The sequence below is a fragment of the Canis aureus genome, chromosome 8, assembly GCF_053574225.1.
Source record: "Canis aureus isolate CA01 chromosome 8, VMU_Caureus_v.1.0, whole genome shotgun sequence".
NCBI classification, from domain to species: domain Eukaryota; kingdom Metazoa; phylum Chordata; class Mammalia; order Carnivora; family Canidae; genus Canis; species Canis aureus.
In genome coordinates this window covers 8849535-8865197 of record NC_135618.1, presented here as the reverse complement: position 1 = coordinate 8865197, position 15663 = coordinate 8849535, and the positions used below count along the sequence as shown (strand labels likewise).

The following is a 15663-nucleotide window of genomic DNA, read 5'->3' as shown; positions in this document are numbered from 1 at the left end:
GGTCTTTACTGATTCCAAATACTCATGCCTCCCACTGAAGTGGTTCTCAAACTACTAGATTCATCCCTTTTCTACAACCAATATTTGTCAATGCCCTTATACAGTCCTAAAATGAAATCCATACAAAAATTATAACCTACCCACACATGCAACTTTTAAACAAAACCAAAAACCACTCTGACAATAATACAAAGGAGAACGAAAAAGGGGCAGCCCAGGTGGCTCAGCGGTTTAGCACTGCCTTCAGTCCCAGGATCGAGTCCCACGTCAGGCTCCCTGCGTGGAGCCTGCTCTTCCCTCCACCTGTGTCTCTGCCTCTCTGTCTCTGTGTCTCTCATGAATAAATAAATAAAATCTTAAAAAGAAAAAGGAGAACGAAAGAGAATTTGTAATCAAATAATGTATATGCCAATATGCTCAGACATGGCCATAACCAGAAGACTAATAAAGCACTTGATGCATCTACATGTGGGAGCTATGGGAAATTGACATCTACTAATAAATTGATTAAGGGGTGTTGTATTGATGATCCAAATGCCAAAAGCTGCATGGCTGTTGAGCAATGCAATTTTCCAAAATAGGGAACAACTCTTGGTAAAGTATGAAACAAATCAAGTATACTCTCCCTTCTATTTATAGTTGGTTTAGTTATGGAAATTTCAGCCTATTTTTAAACCATGCAAAATATATTATGAGTTTAGGTAAATGTTATTAGGTCCTAGACTCATAACTATAAACAAGTTTTCACATACCCAAGCAACTGGTGAGGCAACCAAAAGTTATGCAGGATATCAAACAATTCTTGCTTGTGTCGGAGTGTCCTACAAATTGCAACGTTCTAATGTCCCTAACCTTTGCCCATCAGCATCCCTTCAGACAATCAAAATACCCCCCAATTTTCCAAAATGCTCTCTACCGGACAGTATCATTCCTATAAGACATACTCTTCATGCACTTACAAAAATAACTACATTTGAAAAAATAAATAAATAAATAAATAAATAAATAAATAAATAAATAATAAAAAATAAATAAGTACATTTGAAAAGAAATCTCACTTTGAAGTTCAGTTTCTCAGCTTTAGCTTTGATATTGGAAGAGTGGAAACATGGCTGAGTTTTCGAGTCATAGCTGGGTTTAAACCTCAACCTCACCACTAATTACCTGGGTAACCTTGAGAAATCCCTTAACCTCTCTAAATAGCAAATTTTCTCCTATAAAAAGTGAAAAATGATGTCTTTACAGAAGGGCCGCCAACTCATATCTTGATTGTCCATAAACTAATCTGGCATTCTCCCAGGTTCCCATTCACTGCTCAAGGGGGAATTAACTATAGAATTAACTATATGTCCAATGAAGTTTAAATTTAATCCAATCTGATAATTTCAACAAACCCTTTGGGCAGTGTTGAGAATCTCTAGGGGAAAAATATGTTCAGGTTTTCAGCAAGGCCAGTTTCATAGATGTGAGACCTGTGCAGTTGCACATGGTCCTGCACTTAGAAGGACCCCACACCTGGTTTAATGATCTTCTGTTGTAGTCTTAAAATTCTTAACTTTTGACAAGGGGCTTGTGTTTTTATTTTGCACTGAGCCCAGAAAATTATGTAGTCAATGCTGGCCCTCAGCAGTTGCCTCCTTCCCCTGCTTCTCTTCCTAAGATGACATCTCAATATCTGAGGAGAAGGGGTATCGTGATGGATCTTCACAAACCTGAGAGAAGAGCCTCCTAGCCTTATGGGGGTCATTGGCATACATTAGGAAGCTACTACTGATCTCAAGACAACTACCGTTATTCATTGGGAGCATCCTGCTTGGTCAGGACCAAGTAACACCTCTGCATGACTCAGCCTCACCTCCACTAAGTTGTCTCTGGACTGTGGAGTCACTACTCTGTCCCTCACCCAGCCTACTGGCCTGTCAGTCCACCTGCCTTGTCGGGACAGGTTGGGCAGATGGCGCCTCGGAAGGCCGACTGGCTCTTGTCATATCAACTACAAAACATGGAAATTGGAAGCAGCATAAGAAAACAAACCCACAGGATCTCCTTCTACTTGTGGTGTGTAGCCAAGTTGTGGTCATGTCCCCAAGTTGTACAGGTGGACAGGACAAAAGTAAGCTTTCCAGGACCCCCAGTTTGGAAATGGGCAATATCTCCCCTCTTTGTTCTTATTATTACTCTCATTTTTGTAACACAACTTCTTCCCAAGCCATGGGGAGCAATTACAAGACACAAATCACTATCTTTTCTTTCTATTCCTTTCCACAATCCCCTTGACCAAAAAAGGTATGTGTATGAGGGAAGGAAGGAGACCTTTAGTTTCCTAACATCATAACCTCCTACTTCTTGATGCTAATCTTACGAACACTTAAGTGTGTCTAAGGGCGTCTTCCCTATACAATGGATGCCCTCTATGATCTGGATTTTCTGGGCTCAGCTAGTGATGTGCTAAATGGGAAATAAAGTATTTAAGCAAACCCCCTACCTGCACAACACCTGGCTAAGAGGTCAAGAGTTCACTTTCTCTTCCTCTACGTAAACCTCATGGCTCTTCCATAGAATACTTTGCAATAAAACATGATGCAAGAAGGAAATTCAAATGCATCCATTTAACATTTGCAAAGATGTTAAACCAAGAACATTTGTTTTGCAGGTCAGTTTCAAGTTTCGGTTTTTAGGTTCCTTCCCTTTCAACAACCCTATCTTTTTCTTTTACAATTATTGAGTTCATACAATATCCAGAGCAACCAGAAAGAGAACCTGCACATGACCATTCAGAGATGGAATGAGCTCTGCTCTAAACCTCCTGCCTGGATCCCAGCTGTACATCTCTCCCTGAATGGCCCTCTAGGCCCTCAGACTCAGCACCTCCACAATTGAATCCATGCACCTTTTCCCAAAACTAGCTTTCCTTCCTGACTTTTTTTCTTTTATCAGCAGTAGCAAATGAAGTTAAAACAGCAGCTCCCAACCTTTCCCAGCTCACAGCATCCTTAGTGTCTTTTTCATTTTTTTCACAGTGTCTCTAGACCAAAAGAAATATTTAATAATTTCATTTCGTAGGCAGTCAGGTACAAACAACTGTGTAAGTATGCATACCCTAACAACTTAATTATATTTGAAAAAAATACACATATATTTTTTAAATATTTTATTTCATCTTTAAATAACCACATCTACTTAATAATGAGATATATGCGCCCGCTGAGTACTGTACCACTTCTGCAACCCTGGAATCAAATTGGGCACCACCACCCTCATTCCCCCTGTTCCACGGTAATTTTCATGTAGTACTTGCTTTTTATTACAGCAACCACCAAAAACCCAGGCTTGCAAAGATAAAACAGCACCAAAAGAAATATATCATTATGACATTGACACTGTGGCCTACATGTAGCTCGTAGTTTGCATGATATCCAACAGTCATGGAGTATAATTATGTTTCCCTTGAAATTTTTAAATGTCCCACAACATCCCCTTATAAATTCACTGTGGTGTTCCAGGACACCTCAGCCACAGGTTGGGAACTACAGGGTTAGAATGATAGAGTGGAACATGATGTGATAGATCATTGCAGCAATGACCCCAATAAATCGCACCTCTTTGTTCTCGTGCACAAGAGCCAATGTGACTTAGTTTGGCCAACAGGACATCAGTCAATGTAACAGAGGCAGAGATTTGAAAACCACCTGTGCTTTGGAGTTTGCCTTCTCTTGCCACTGGAAGCCCTTCTATATTATGACACACCTGGGTGAGCCTCCTGGGAAATAAGACTTCATGGAGAGAGGCCTCAGTCATCTCAGCCAACCCAGACACTTGACAAAAACCTAAAACATCAGAGCTCTAGCCAATCTGACTCAGACCAAAAGAGCTGCCCACTGAGCTACAGAATCATAAACATAATGAAACTTTTTTTAAACCATTATGTTTTTGGTGTTTTTTAGGCAGCCAAACTAACTGATAGAATATTAAAGAAATTACACTTTATATACTTTAGGTGATGGAAAACCAATAAAAGAATAACTTTCTTTTTTTTTAAGATTTTACTTATCTATTCATGAGAGACATAGAGAGAGAACCAAAGACATAGGCAGAGGGAGAGGCAGGCTCCTCATGGGGAGCCTGATGTGGGACTGGATCCTGGGACCCCAGGATCATGACCTGAGCCAAAGGCAGATGCTCAACCACTGAGCCACCCAGTTGCTTCAAGAATCACTTCTTAATTAAGTTGAATAGAGTGGCATCTGGGTGGCTCAGTCAGTTGAGCATCCAACTCTTGGTTTTAGCTCAGGTTACGATCTCACGGTCATGAGATCAAGCCCCACCTCAAGCTCCACACTCAACAGGGAGTCTGCTTGAGATTCTCTCTCTCTCTCTCCCTCTCTCTCTCTCTCTCCCACTTCCTCCTCCTGCTTGTGTGTGCTCCTGCACACACACATACATGTTCTCTCTCTAGCACATGCATATGCACATGTGCGCTTTAAGTAAATAAATCTTTTTTAAAAAATTAAGTTGAGTAGAGTGAAAATGAATGAACATGATCATTCAATTGTCTCTTCAGAATTCTCTTAGAAATAACTTGTGATTTCCAGGCTTAGAGCCTCAGGAGCAGAACCTCAAGTTCATAAACATTTTAATTTTATTATAAATAAGATTAGCAAATTGACTCCCTTTGTTTGAACCACAGCTTCTACAATTATAATGTAAGTGATCATTAATCTATAAAGAAGCCTGTTTGTAAAGGAAAATGTGAATTTTAATTGGATTGTCAAAAAAAAGTGAATGGATATCTTGCTGCAAAATACAAGAATGGCCCATTCGACCATAGTTCTGACTGCTTACCACTTTAACCACAGTGGCTGAAACCCAACAGCAAACCCAGAACCAAATGAAAATGGCCTCACAGCAGCAGAAATGCGTGTTACAAGATACGAAGTCTTAATGCTAACCAGAGCCCTTCCTTACCAACCAAATGCTAATTTAACATAGCAGGGTCTCAACCAGAGCTCACAGACCATATAGATGGAGCAGTTTTCAGCAGGGGAAGCAGGCTGACCATCTAAAAAGCACAGACATGACCTTGGAAGTATAACCAGGAGCTGCTCTTCAGGACTACACGACTTAATGTAGTCAGAGAACATCACCATTTTACAGCACAATTTAAAATACTTTTTTTTTTTCCAAAGGATGAGACTGAGTCATCAAGAAAATGTTGAGTGTTTATGAGAATAAATTGAAAGCCCTTCAGTAAGATTTCCATCAAAAATAGCTAAGAAAAATAGCATAGGCCCTTAAGGTAGTAAATGCCAGCTCTCTAGAAACTTCACTTATTTGGAAAATTCTATTTCCCAGGAGCCATTGTAAATGATGGTTTTGGCATCTCCAAGACTTAGAGGTAATGCTGTGCATCAGCTCACCCTGGACTTGATATTATCTAACAGTTTTCTTCCCTTGAGTAGGAGAGTTCTCCCAACCCTCAACAGCACAAGGATGACTAAGGCGCTGGCTCTCCTCGGACAACGGCTCCAGCTTCCTGAGCAGGACACAGAATAGGGCAGTAGGGGAACAAGATGATTCTTGCCTCATTTGGGCCCCCAGGTGAGCATCTTTCTGACCAGGCGAGGTTCTGCTGAGAAGGTAGGAAGATGAAGCCAGTAGCCACAGACCACCAGGGGCCTCTCTCCCTGTTGAGAGGCATCTGTGTAATGAAGATGTGCAGCTGGGAAAAACTGACCCAATTCCGGTTCTCCTGCCTGAGACCAAGACTCTGCTCACCCCATCAGGGAAACTCCCTCTGAGACAAAAGAATAAGGGAAAGCACACACCAGCCACCATAAACACTAAACACAGCCATAAGTACAGCCTATAGGCAAAAATGCAATTAACTTATTTTTATGTAGTTACAGAAGCTTCAGAAAATATAGAGGAGGAAAGAAAGGGAAAAAGCCATCTACATGTATAAATAATAAGTGTGTTCATGTGCAAAATGCTACATTAGAATCTTCTGCATTTATCGGTGTAGACATCCACAGAATCATTTTGAATTGCTGCATCATTTCTAATTTTACAGCCATATCCTTTTAATCAACCCCATGTTTTTGGATATCCAAATTCTATCTTGCTGTTGTTCTTATTTCTTGGGGGTGTCAGGAAGCCCTGGCTCAATACTAACATCAGTAGGGAGGAATCAGACAGATAGAAAGCAAAATATCAGCCTTATTTTTTTATAGAAGTTGGACGGAAGACGTGGATCAGGTGTGCAGCCCATGAGATTCCTAACACAGTATCTGGAGTTAAAGAGTTTCCTAGACAGGCACAGGTAGAGGGAAAACTTCCCCAGGGCGGGAAGGCCTTCCCTATAAAGGCTGCACTTGGCGGGAAGCCTATGAAGGCCAACGCTCTGCAGGCCGGATGATCCCTGACCATGACCAAACCAGTTGCTCCTTCTCCCCTGGGGCCATGTGCCGTGCAAGAGGGGCTAGAAGTATCCCAGAAGCTGCCGTCCCTCCACACAGAAGTCAGGCCAAAGCAGATGCCCCAGCCAATGCCCTTTCAAACACAAGGCTGTGACAAATATGCTTAAATGTATGCCATTCTGCATTTATCCTTTTTTTTTTTTTCTTAGAATAAATTCCTAGAAGTGAGATTCCCAAGTCAAAGCTAAAAGCATTTTTAAAGCCTTTCACACATACCATCGGATTGCAGGGAAGACTACAGATTTACCCTCCCAACAGCAAAGGATGAAAATGCCCACATCTTCACACCCTTTGCTACGGAGATAGATTAAAATGGTGTCTCACGACTGTTCTGGTTTGCGTTTTGTTACTAATAAAGCTAACATCTTTCCATATATTTATTGGCCATTTTTACTTTTTCTTTTCTGACTCCTTTGATATGCCCTTTGCCCATTTCTTTAGTGAGACTTTCATATTCTTATTCATTTGTAAGATGCAAAAATATTTAAACAAGTCACTCTTCTTAATCTTACAATTGTGATGCACTGGATAGCAGTTAGAGTCATAAGCCTAACAAAGCATGATACTGATTTTGAGAGTGATCATTTGCATATTTATTAAAACGTTTCCTTATATCAAAGCAAGAACTTATTTGAGGGACAGGTTTTTGGAAAAGGTCAACATCTATAGCCCATAGAAGTGCTTAGATTTAATATCCTCTGATATTTAGTCTATGCACTGACATTTTTATTTCAAACTTTAAGAAACTTAATAATTATTGATCCAGAAAATTTTTTAAGATTTTTGTATTTATTTATTCATGAGATACAGAGAGAGAGAGAGAGAGAGAGAGAGAGAGGCAGAGACACAGGCAGAAGGAGAAGCAGGCTCCATGTGGGGAGCCCGACGCGAGACTCCATCCTAGGACTCCAGGATCATGTCCTGGGCTGAAAGCAGGTGCTAAATTTCTGAGCCACCCAGGGATCCCCTGATCCAGAAATTTAAAATTTTTTAAAAAATTCTTGGGGTGCCTGGTGGCTCAGTTGGTTAAGCATCTGCCTTTGACTCAGGTCATGATCCCAGGATCCTGGAATCGAGCCCCACATGGGGTTCCCTGCTCAGTGGGGAGTCTGCTTCTCCCTCTGCCCCTACCCCTGCTTGTGCTCTCTCATTCTCTGTGTCTAATAAATATTTATAAATAATAAAAATTTTAAAAATTAATTTTAGAATTTATAACAGATGTACTTCATATCAAGCAAGCATATCATATCAAGCATATTCAGCACATGGAAATTTGAAATTTTAAAGGAAAGAAACCCTCAGAGTATTACTTGTTCTCTTTATTAAAAGATTGCCATCAAAAACGCCAGGCATAATCTAATGACTGAGGCAAGATTCACTGTTAAAATTATTGAACTCGGACGCTTAGGTGGCTGTCAGTTAAGCATCTGACTTTGGCTCAGGGGATAATCTCGAGGTCCTGGAATTAAGCACTCCCCTAGGGCTCTGTGCTCAATGGTGAGTCTGCTACTTCTCCCTCCACCCCTCCCCCTACTTATGCTCTAGGTCTAATAAATAAATAAAATCTATTAAAAAAAAAAAAAGATTGAACTCATACAGACATTTTAGAATTAACAGGTATTTCCCAGGATTTTGGTCCATAGTTTGCCAAGGATAACTACTATATGCTTTTAGGTAATACAATTAACCACTGACAGAATATTTTTTAAAGAACTTTTAATATTTTGTTATTCAAATTCCAGTCAGGGGGCACCTGGGAGGCTCAATCAGTTATGGTTAAACATCAGACTCTTTTTTTTTTTTTCTGTGATTTCAAAGAGAAACATCAGACTCTTGGGCAGCCTGGGTGGCTCAGTGGTTTAGTGCCACCGTCAGCCCAGGGCATCATCCTGAAGACCTGGGATTGAGTCCCACATCAGGTTCCCTGCATGGAGCCTGCTTCTCCCTCTGCCTGTGTCTCTGCCTCTCTCTCTCTCTCTCTCTCTCTCTCATGAATAAATAAATAAAATCTTTAAAAAAAAATCGGACTTTAGATTTTGCTCAGGTCATGATCTCAGGGTTGTGGGATCAAGTCCTTCATAGGGCTCCATACTCAGCCACTCAGCACAGAGTCTGCTTATCCCTCTCCCTCTGTTCCTCCCCCACTCGAGCATACCCACACTCTCTCTCTAAAATAAATAAATAAATAAATAAATAAATAAATAAATAAATAAATCTGTTTTAAAACTTCCATTTAATTAATATCCAGTGTATATTAGTTTTAGGTGTGCCATATGGTGATTCAACATTTTCATACATCACCTGGTGCTCATCACAAGTGTATTCCTTAATCCCCATCACCTATTTTACCAATACCCCCACCCACCTCTCCTCTGATAACCATCAGTTTGTTCTCTGTAGTTAAGAGTCTGTTTTTTGGATCACTTCTCTCTTTTCTACCCCCTTTATTCATTTGTTTTGTTCCTTCAATTCCACATGAGTGACACCATATGGTATTTGACTTTCTCTAACTTATTTAACTTAGCTTAATGCTCTCTAGCTCCATGTTGTTGCAAGTGGCAAGATTTCATTCTTTTTATGGCTGAATAATATTCCATCATATATATACACCATGTCTTCTTTGTCCTTTCATCAATCAATGGACACTTGGGCTGCTTCCATAAATTGACTATTGTAGATAATGTAGCTATAAACATTGGGGTGCATGTATCCCTTTGAAATAGTATTTTTGTATTCTTTGCGTAAATAACCAGTAGCATGATTACTGGATCATAGGGTAGAGCTATTTTTAACTATTTTGAGGAAACTTCATACTGTTTTCCACAGTGGCTATACCAGCTTGTATTCCTATCAATAGCACCAGAGGGTTCCCCTTTCACCAATTTCTTGCCAACACCTGTTGTTTCCTGTGTTGTTGATTTTAGCCATTCTGACAGGTACTGAGGTGATATCTCATTGAAGTTTTGTTTTGTATTTCCCTGATGATGAGTGATGTTGAGCATCTTTGAGTGCATCTGTTGGCCATCTGTATGTCTTCTTTGGGAAAATGTCTATTTATATCTTCTGCCCATTTTTTAATTGGATTATTCATTTTGGGGTGTTACATTTTATAAGTTCTTTATAGATTCTGGATACTAATCTTTAAAAGATATGTCACTTGCAAATATCTTCTCCCACTCCATAGGTCGCCTTTTAGTTTTGTTAATGATTTCCTTCACTGTGCAAAAGCTTTTTATTTTGATGAAGCTCTAATAGTTTATTTTTGCCTTTTTTCCCCTTGCCTCAGGAGACGTATCTAGAAAGAAGTTGCACAGCTGATGTCAAAAAGGTTACTGCCCATGTTCTCCTCTAGGATATTTATGGTTTCAGGTCTCACATTTAGGTCTTCCATCCATTTTGATTTATTTTTGTGCATGGTATAAGAGAGTGGTCTGGTTTCATTCTTGTACATGTTGCTGTCCAGTTTTCCCAACACCATTTGTTGAATAGGCTCTTTTACTCACTGGATATTCTTTTCTGCTTTGTCAAAGATTAATTGGCCAGATAGTTGTGGATTTCAATGTCTTTGTAAGAGGTCTGAAAGTAATGGATATTGAGCAAATGGTAGTAAACAATGCCTTAACCAAAAAATGTCCTTAGTCATTCTTTGTGTTAAGAAACTTTCCATTATTTTTTTTTAATTTCAAGTCTTAACAGCAATATATATACTTTGAAATCTACCAACTCACTAAATTTTGGAATTCTAAAATTCTTGCTGTTATGCATTGTCCCAAAATACCCCATCATCTTTATATTTCTCCATAAAGTGTAACAATGCCTGCTAGACATCCCCATCATTCAATATTCATCGACTCAATAAACATTTTTAAGAATCTGCTAACAAACATTCTTAAAAACTTAGTGCTACATTAGGAGCTAAGGATACAAAGACAGGCAAAACAGTTCCTACCCTCAAGGAAAATGTGGTCTAGAGTTTACAGTCCAGCAGGGGAGAGAATCTATAATTTATAGTGGGAGAGACAGAGAAAAAGAATCCACTGTGGTACAATCAAGCACTGACACTGAGATAGCTCAAGGGAACCATCACTAATGGAGGCTGAAGGAATCAGAGGAGGCTGCCGGAAGGGAGTGATGAGTCACTGAGTCCTGGAGAATGAGCAGGTTCTAGTCAGAGGAAGAGAAAAAGGGTGAATCAGGTAATATGTGGAGGTACAGAAGCATGATGCATCACAATGAAGAGAACTAGTAGTATAGGAGTTAGGTTCGGATAAAGCATAGCGTGGGGGTGGGCCCTGCAATGGTGAGAGATTGTCCTATAGAAGGAATATTACATCTTTACATCTCAGTGAACGCTGACAAAAGTTGATGAGGAAAGGGCTGTTCTCATCCTCCTCCCCCATTTCACAGTTAAAGAAATAGAAGCCCAGGAAGATTAAGTGACCCACCCAAGGTCATATATTGTAGAAGTGGCTACCATAAAATTTCAACTTAGAAATTCTGATTCCAGGGCCTAGGCTCATCCACTAGTCATGAATGGATTTTATGCTACACTAAGGAATTTAAATTTTATCCTTTGTGGACACTTTCAGCAGATACCCCTCAAGCTCTGACTTGTCTACCACGCAGGTGCTTCAGAAGGACTGCTTAGTTACCTGCCTGCTTCACCAGCTCTCCTCTCCTCTCCTCTCCTCTCCTCTCCTCTCCTCTCTTCTCCTCTCCCCCCTCATCTCTCTCCTTTCTCTCTACCTTATTCTCCAGCTTCAGGCCCTGATTCCAAGAGGCTTTTTTGTAGCAGTTGAAAAGATTAGTCTGAAATTTATATAGAACTAAAAAGAACATATAATTGTCAAAACAGCTTTAGAAAAGAAAAAAGTTGGAGGACTTATGCTATTTGATGTCAAGATTTGTTATAAAAGAATCTATAACAGAGCCATAAAGATGGACACCCAAATTACACAGGGACAAAATATGTAGTATACTTGCCTGGGATAACTTGGCAAGCAGAGCACATGCCCGCTGAGACTGTAACTCTGGGGCAAGTGCTTGGCAGGAAAATAATTGTGGGTTCATTTTTACTTTGTATGTCAGGCAAAGTATTATAAGAAATGAACTCAGGAAACAATTAGCCAGTTTGCAAGCAGAAACTGAGGGTCCGGAAATTGGGGGCCTGACTAGGAAGGCCATATGAAAGCTACTAGAGCCCAAATTTTAAGACAATTACAAAAAAAAAATTGAACACAAAAGCCCATTAAAAAACCTAGCTTTGTTCCTGCCATTGCGGCTAACAAAGTTAGTTGTGTTGGGACTTGGGGGTGAAGGTCCTGACTGAAGACATAGGATTATCTCCCACTGTCCCTGATACCAATGTGAAACTTCCAACCACCCATCATCATTAGAGGAAACACAGTCCTGATGCAAAGGAATGTGGATCAGAGAAAAGGTATTCAAGGGCCATGCCACTCTCTGAACCGTGGACAGTGCAGCAGCATCAATCTCCCAAAGTGCTCATGCAACAAGATGGACAGAAAAAGGGCCTTGCTCTTGTTCTTGAAATGTTCATATCCAGGTGAACTTCATCCCTAAAGGATGTGCTGAAAATCCATGCTCCAGAAATATATGTAACTTCTCTTGGAACTGGGCTTCTAACAACTTTTATGTATGCCAACAAAAGCACTGTAAATCAGGCTTTTTCTAAGAAAAAGTGCCCAAAGGTTCAGTATGCTTGGTTACTAGTATTCTTGGCAGCATCTTCTGTTCTCTTTCATTTTCAGTCACTTTATTACAACTTAATCTTTGTAAATCCTACTTTGGGTCATTGGAGCTTCTGGGAAGTACTTTGGATTATTGGAATTACAGTCTTCATTCTGAAAGTCTTTTTCATAGGCTTGAAATGCCTTATTTTATTGGTACCTTCTTTTATGATGCCTTTTAAATCCAAGGATTACTGATATGCATTCTTAGAAGAATTGTGTCAGCATAAATGAATTTTGTTCCCATATCTATTTGGTTCTATTACCTTATTAACTACAGGGAGTCTGGCAATATAACTAGAGTCTTGGGATAATAGTAGCTTTTTTCTCCTTCATTCTCAAGTTTTTGGATTTTCTTTTGAAAATCTGAGGCCTTTCAGACAAGTTTTTGTGAATATTTTTTACATGACCAACCTACAAAGCGACTTATTAAGATGATATTTGACCAACATGTCAAGCAGAACTTCGTAAGATTATTTTTCCCATCTGTCAGTATATATTTTCCAAAGAGTGCATTACCTCATGGTTTCACCAAGAGAATGTCCACTGGTCAGAACTGTGATTTCAGACCACGTTACCAAACGGAAAGGTAAGGCTATTTCATCATACATTCAAATATAATCAGGTCCTATGAGCTATGAAGACTACAAGATATTAATTGCAGTTGGTTACAATGACTATTGCTAAAGTCATTGGGATAGACTTCAGCACTAAAAATTAAGAAAAACGTTTCCAGGGACACTTGAATGGTTCAGTCAGTTAAGCATCTGACTCTTGCTTTAGGCTCAGGTCATGATCTCAGGGTCATGAGATGGAACCCCAAATCCAGTGGGGAGTCCACCTGAGATTCTCTCTCTTCCTCTCCCTCCACTCCTCCCCACTATGTGCTCTCTCTCCGAAATAAATAAATAAATCTTTTTAAAAAATGTTTCCACGAACAAGGGGTGATAGAAAGGAAGGTGGGTGGGGGGTGGGGGTGACAGGGTGATGGGCACTGAGGGGGGCACTTGATGGGATGAGCACTGGGTGCTATTCTATATGTTGGCAAATTGAACACCAATAAAAAATAAAAATAAATAAATAAATAAAAGTATAAAAAATGTTTCCAAACATTTTTGGAGCACTAGAATTAGATTTAAGTATTTCATTTACTCAATTCAAATGAATGAAAGAATACTGTTCTTAAAAATACATAATATTCAACCTAATATCTACATCAACATTTATCCTATCCTAATTACTTGACATACTATTGCAGTATAAAACTGTAAATGCATTTTCTTACTAATGTTATTAAAAACTGAACAACTAAATAGAATTAGTGGTTTCAGATGAATTCAGGTATTCTTTTCTTTTTTTAAAGATTTTATTTATTTATTCATGAAAGACACATAGAGAAAAAAGAGGCAGAGAAAACAGGCAGACAGAGAAGCAGGCTCCATGCAGAGAGCCCGATGCAGGACTCGATCCCAGGACCCCAGCACCACGCCCTGGGCCAAAGACAGGTACCAAACCACTGAACTCCCCAGGAATCCCCAGGTATTCTTTTCTGACAATGTTTCAAAATGAGGAATATTTTCTATAATAAAATATATCTTTCTCCAAAATCTCAAAACTTCTTAAATTTTTCATATAATTTTTACTTGTAATAAGATTTTCTAAGTAAATATTAATTTACTGAGGATAAGTTTTAATATTAATTACTCTTTGAAATATGATTATCAATAAAAATAATATAAATTGTTTGAAATGTTCAGTGTTATTACAAAGATTACATTAATGGAATAGCCTCCACCCAAACCTATTGGCCTCAAGGTAACCACCATTAAATTGAGAAGGAAGGGCATGGCGACAAGAAAGTAAATAAGTAAGACTTGAGAAGGACATCTAAGCAAAACTTTGGATATATTTATTGGCATCTGGAACTAAGTAGACCCTACCAGATCAAAAGCCTTCTAAGTTTCTGAGTGAATTGTACTGCCAGATAAACATAATCCCAACCTGAAAAAAGCCTCAGATTATTTGAGCAGTAAAACAATCATTAGGACCTCACACATACACAAGCAGGAAGCAGGCTGTGCGAGTTGTATAGCCCTCGAGAAAAATATGCTCTGAAATGTCCTCTTCAGGTGTGGCCATGGAAAACAGGACATAGAAGACCCTCCCAGAGGATGTACCAAGGGCCTAGACAAGGGAGTTCCACCAGGAGGACAAAATTAGAATTAAGGAATTCCCTACCCCACCTTATGAAAACAGAATACCTTCACAATGCCTGTTCAGGATTTCATATATACTAGCAACTAGAAATTGCTGAGTGTCTTCCGTTCTTCTGTTTTCCAAAAGAGAGCTTCGACAGCAGAGGGGAGAGGGCATTTTGGTGTTTTGCATTATCCTGTCCCTGATTCACGACTGTACCTTGAACAGGAGAAAGGATGAATAACCTTTTCATTGACAGATCACCACGAGAGGCCCCATCCTGAACCCATGTCCATCATCTGATGATCTGAACTTCATGCCACTTCAATGATTTCATAGGTCTTTGGGTTGCCTCCTATGAGAAATAGGAATGGTCTATGAAAGAAAAGAGAAATGGAATAATTTGCTACCAGAAGGAAGGACTGGAGGATACTGGTTGGCAAGTCATCAAAAACCATTTCCTTTTTCTCCTGGGACACTGCTAGCTTATGCTTACCAATCTCCCTTGTGGCTAGACATGGCCATGTGTCAATTCTGACCAATAAAACGTGACAAGTAACATCTGTGGCTTCCAGGCCTGGCCTCTTTGGCCCCCTGACTCATGATCCTCATGCCTTTTGCTGCCAGCAGGCTAGACTGGAGATGATAAGGACAACCTTGGGAGTCATGGTATGAACATGGTGGGGGAGGGGGTTGCCCAGGATAGAAGAAACTTGGATGCCTGAACACATGTGGAGAAAGGACACCCTTTGTACTCTACGCTTACCTGAGCAAAAATAAATATACATTAATCCTATTAAGCCCCTGAGGTTGAGAAGTTTACTAATATACATACAGCAGAAGGAACAGCACAAAGATAGGAGGATTGAAAAAAATGACAGAGCCTGAGGAGGCTGAGGGCTTCTCTTTAGCTAAAATGCAGGCACATGAAGGAGAACAGCAAGAAACAAGAAGATCCTTTGAGCATATTGCTATGGGCCTTAGATGTCATACATTTATGATATAATGTCATTTATGAAGTCCATAAAACATGGACTTCATTCTGTAGAAATGGAGACGACCCCAAGTGGAGATATATATATATATATATATATATATATATATATATATATATATATATATATATATATCTTCTGTTTTAAATTTTTAGAGTGAATGCTGCCAGTAATCTGTCTTTTCTGAGGTAACTGAGAATCCAAATCTTTCACACACTGCTGCCCCCCAAAATTGAGAATATAAAA

The 15663-nt window shown here is 39.5% G+C and overlaps 1 pseudogene; it reads left to right on the top strand.

Moving 5' to 3' along the window:
• Positions 1–1954: 1954 nt before the first annotated feature.
• Positions 1955–12847, top strand: LOC144318226 (E3 ubiquitin-protein ligase RNFT1 pseudogene; annotated as a pseudogene).
• The last annotated feature ends 2816 nt before the right edge of the window (positions 12848–15663 follow it).